Genomic DNA, 5,368 nt, shown 5'->3' on the forward strand with positions numbered 1-5,368 from the left:
AGTGCAAGACCTCACATTTGCTCACATTGGACTTCATCAGCCATTTCCTGGACCACTCTCCCAAACTGTCTAGATCCTTCTGCAGCCTCCCCACTTCCTCAGTACTACCTGCCTGTCCACCTAACTTTGTATCATCGGCAAACTTCGCTAGAATGCCCCCAGTCCCTTCATCCAAATCATTAATATATAACGTGAATAGCTGCGGCCCCAACACTGAACACTGTGGGACACCACTTGTCAGTACTGAGGCTGTTACAGCGAAGCCATCATCGTGGGGGATGCTGGTGTAGAGTGCCGAAATGTCCAATGTGACGAGGTACGTTTCTGGTTTGACAGGTCCGTGGGTGCTGAGTTTCTGTAAGAAGTCTGTAGTGTCACAACAGAAGCTGGGGTTCCTTGTACTATGGGTTTCAAGATGTCCTCAACATAGTCAAAAAGTTCTCACACTGGGTCCTGTTGCCTGTTACGTTAGGACGTCAAGGAGAGTTGGCTTTGTTTATCTTCAGAAGGCAGTAGAAGTCATCTAAGCAAGAGGTACGCAGGTTGAGAGTGCATAGAATACCCTGAAGGTCTAGATCAAAAGTCTTGATCTGACTGTTAAGTTCTTTGGTTGGGGCAGCAGGTAATTGCCTGTAGTGTTCCTGGTTGTTCAGTTGTTGGTACACTTCTTTGCAGTAGTCTGTTCTATCCTGTATGATAATAGCTCCTTCTTTGTCTGTTGGTTTGATGATGGTGTTGCATGGGAGCTTGGATGATGTTCTGTTGTGCTTGGATGGCATTTTTGGCTATCTTGTGAACTTGGCTGATGAATTTGGTGTTGATGCATCCCCTGACAGCTTCAGTGTACATGTCGAGCCAAGGGCAGCGGCCTTCTAGAACGGCCCAATTCAACTTTTCTTTCTTTGGTTGGTCCACTCTGGATCTCTCTGTTGACTGTTCTGGTTCATTGGTTGTCTCACTGGGCTCACTGTTGACATCTTACATAGAACATAGAACATAGAAGAATACAGCACAGTACAGGCCCTTTGGCCCTCGATGTTGCGCCGATCCAAGCCCACCTAACCTATACTAACCCACTATCCTCCATATACCTATCCAATGCCCGCTTAAATGCCCATAAAGTGGGAGAGTCCACCACTGCTGCTGGCAGGGCATTCCATGAACTTACGACTCGCTGAGTGAAGAACCTACCCCTAACTTCAGTCCTTCTTGGGGTTTGTGGAAGAATTCCCAGAGCCTCATTTGCCTGATGAATTCCTCAGTGTCTGCAGTAAGACTAGTGGGATTCACTGTGAGTAGTGAGGCAGACATTGAGCCTTCGGCTGAGAACTTGAACTTCATCTGGCTGAAGGGTATAGTCAGACAAGTTGACACCAGTCCTTCCTTACTGTTCTGTTTTGACACCATCACTTTGCTAACTTGTTATCTCTCCAGCTTAATCAGTTTGTCCAATTTTGGATTATTTGTTGCTTTGTTTAGACCCTAGTCATGTGACTCTTTCATTTCAGCCATTTGCTTTGTCTCTAGCACCGTCCTATTTTTGATTTTTTGTAATTATTAATCAGATCGTAGGTCATCCCTTCACTTGCTATTCAACTATAGACACTTTACTCACACCATTAGACACTTTTGATCCCCTTCAAAGATTTGTTATTCAGCCTGTTGACACTCCCCTCACACTATTTGGAATTACCCAGTCACACGCTTAACTACCTCCCTCCCACTACGTATAGTGCTGCCCCAATATTTGCAACTAGGTTATAAGGAGTTAGCTAGCTGATATGCCTTTGTGACTTTGAAAACTTTGGGAACATAGGATCTAGAGGAACCCAAGGATCTACAAGTGCAGGTGCGCCGTCCTCAGCCTGAGCTGCTGCAGTAATAATGCCTCTCCCTATGAGTACCAACTGGCATAATGTGTTTCCTTAAGAAGGGGCAACTGTACTGAGATTGAGATGCCTTTTTTTGCCTTACCACCCATGAATAGAACAATAGAGTGCAGATTTGAGTACTGTACATATTGAGCAGCCATTGAGCACTGGAACCGCAAGGCAACTGCTATCATTTCTTCTTACTTGTCAGAGCCAATGTAGTAGACAGAAGATAGATGGATTCCTTCATCTTTTGCTTCAGCCTAGTGAGGGAGTTTAGCATCGCTGTCTGGAATTCCTGTGCCTGCCTCTGCAAATTAACCATGTCACTTATGACCGAGGACAGAAGCATGTCTTCTGCCTGGGCATCAGAAGATGTCTTGTCTCCAGCAATCCTCCAAGTAGTGAAGACTTTGGTGTTTCTTTCTCTACCAGCTGTCAATAGATGTGTTTAATAATTATTTCCCCTTCTCTACTCTCACTAATGTACCCACTGAGGTGGCTGAGTGTATTGGTGGAGAGTGCAGGTGAGTGCCTTGGTAGGGGTGTTGCTGGTGCAGAGGGTTCAGGCTGTGGCCTGTTGTGGTGGGTGCTGTTCATGGCTGCAGAAGAGTAGAGAAAGTATTAGTTGGTGAAGATGCATGATAGCTTATGTAGAACAATATGTTTACTCTTGTATTTGTGGAACAGAGCAGAGTACAATATTGCTTATGGCATTCTTGGTCACTCCCGTCTCCCTGCCACCACAGGAATAGACCCAGTCTTATGCTCTGATGTATTTGTTCTTATTAATCATCTAGTTACTCTCAGCCATTCTTTGTACTCTAACCAGTCATCTAACCTGCCATTCAGCTTTGTACAATTATATTTTTTCCTGAAGCTTGACACTTTCATTTAGTTCTTTAGTTGGCTATGGATGGTGTGTCCTCCCTTTGGATTTTTTTCTGAGGGATGAGGGTTTTTCTGGCAAGGCCAGCATTAACTGCCCATTTTGAGTTGTCCTTGAGAAGGTGGTGGTGAGCTGCCATCTGAACCACTGCAATCCATTTGGTGTAAATATATTGTTTGGGAAGATTTTCCAGGATTTTGAATCCAAAAATGCTGAAAAAACAACACTATATTTCCAAATCAAGTGGCTTGGAGAGGAACTTGCCATGAATCTACTGCAAGTTTTCTCTGATTATCGTTTTTCTGTTTCATGGACCTTCAACATTTCTGCACTGCAATTGCTTCCAGATGTGTTACCAATGTGTTGACAGTGTGTGAGGAAGCTCCAAGGGTAGCTTAGAGAGCACATTGATCATCTACTCTCACACTATGACAACTGCTACATAGCGGTACCTTTACACAGAGGTCTTTAACTGACTGTATCATATTGCACAATATCAAGTCAAATACAGCCTGTTCTTTCATTGGTTTCAGAACATGTTGCTTTAAGAAGCCACTTTCTGTCAAAGTTATTGTAAGCTTGCTCAGTTTATTTATGGATTAAAATCATCCATGATTATTATCGTCCCTTTACCACAAGCCCTTCTTGTACACTTCTTCTTATATCATACTTGATGATAAGAGGCCGAGAGATCACTCCAAGTAGTGACCTTCATCCTGTTATTCCTCATCTCCACCCAAACCAATTCTACACCCTGATCTCCTGGATCAGGGTCATCTCTAATCACTGAACAAATACCCTCTTTTAATAGAAGTGCTGACCATTTTTCCTATTCTTCTTCAGTGTTATATACACCTCAATTTTCAGACACAATTCTTGCCATAATACAGCCACATCTTTATTTGATCAGATTTAATCACATAAATATTCATTTACTTTACACAAACGCTATACATTCAGATACTTAGTATCTTGTTTTTCATTATTTTTGTAACATTTAGTCTTCACCCCTGCTGTATTCTTAGGGATTTTTTTTCTCTGACCTAAATTTTCCATTTTACTATTTTTGTCTCCTGTCTTAGCCTAGCCTTTAGCAGTTACATTTACCCAAGCACCTTACTGCAGTACTAAAATACTGGAATATGCTAGGGACCTGAACAATGAGGGCTATAGTATCAAATCTGAGAGAATCACATGAGAAATCTAGTGAGGCCATTCTCAACATCAGAAGCAATCAGTTTTCGAAAGAGTTCCAAGTGCCAAGATGAGATTCTTGCTAGGCAGCAGTGAGATGCCTATTATGGCAATAAGAGCTTATTATCACACTCATCAGCTGCACATCTCACCTCATTAATGTGTAGCTTCCTATCCTATTGCCTGCTGTGAAAAAATTAGTTTTTGAGAATTCCTAATAGGAAAGTCAGAGTGGGTACATGGAAACACAAGCTTGCTGCTTTCTCCTGTGGGTCTCCATCTCGGGCAGCCAGCACTGATATTTCACAACGTGCTCCAGGGCATTGACTGTACAACATCTCATGTCCAGAGTCACTGGCATCTGTCAACTGTCAGCCTGTATTTCAGGGTTGACTGGCAACTAGTATTGAAATGTTGCTGCAAGGAGGCTTCTTGTCCAGGGACAACCGCCCAGCTCACTGTTTGGACCAGGCTGTGTAACAGGGCTGCACACCTGCTCTCTTGGTAGTCTTTCACTTACCACCGACCTGCATGTGCACATCCTGGGCTTGCCTTAGATTACCTTGCAGGACCATATCTCTTAGCAGGTTGGAGATCAGCCAGAGCCTAAACGCTAACCGTTCTAAGAGTCAAAGTTTGGGTGAAGATTTGGGTGAACAAACACATCGACTTGGACCCAATATACCGGCCACTACAGCGGACAGCTGAAACTGACAACCAGAAGCGGCAGGGACAGGCCACTATAAATGCCAGAGGAAACACCACAGAACGCTTCACAGGAGGCTCCCAAGCACTGAGGATATCACCTAGACAGGGGACGAAACGTTTGCAACAAAAATTTCCAGCTCAGCGAACAGAACCACAACAACGTTCTAAGAGTCAGTTTAGTGCAGACACAGTGCCAGTCTATGAGCTATAAGTAGAACCACAATGTAATTTTGCTGTTTTTGTTTCCAGTGCCTAGATCAATGGCGCTTGATTTGTCTAGTTTCATTTATTTTGTGAGATTTTGTAGCAATTGTTACAATTGAATGGCTTGCTAGGCCACTTCAGCAGGTAGTTAACTACCATGCACATTTATAGAATCATGTAGAACAAAATAAGCCTTTTGACCCATCGAGTCTGTGCTTTCAAAATGGACTATTACCTATCCTAGTCCCACTTTCCTGCACCAGACCAATAACCTTGAATGTTATGACACTTCAAGTGTTCATCCTGCAATGAGTCTGGAGTCACTTGTAGGTCAGACCAGATATGAATGGCAGATTTTCTTCCTTGAAGGACATTAGGAAACAACATAAGTTCTTCCTGACAATTGATTATGATTTCATGATCATCACTAGATTCCCAATTCCAAATGTTTATTAATTTCAAATTCTACCATCTGCATGGTAACATTCAAACTCAGGTCCTC

The sequence above is a fragment of the Chiloscyllium plagiosum genome, chromosome 9, assembly GCF_004010195.1.
Source record: "Chiloscyllium plagiosum isolate BGI_BamShark_2017 chromosome 9, ASM401019v2, whole genome shotgun sequence".
Taxonomy (NCBI): domain Eukaryota; kingdom Metazoa; phylum Chordata; class Chondrichthyes; order Orectolobiformes; family Hemiscylliidae; genus Chiloscyllium; species Chiloscyllium plagiosum.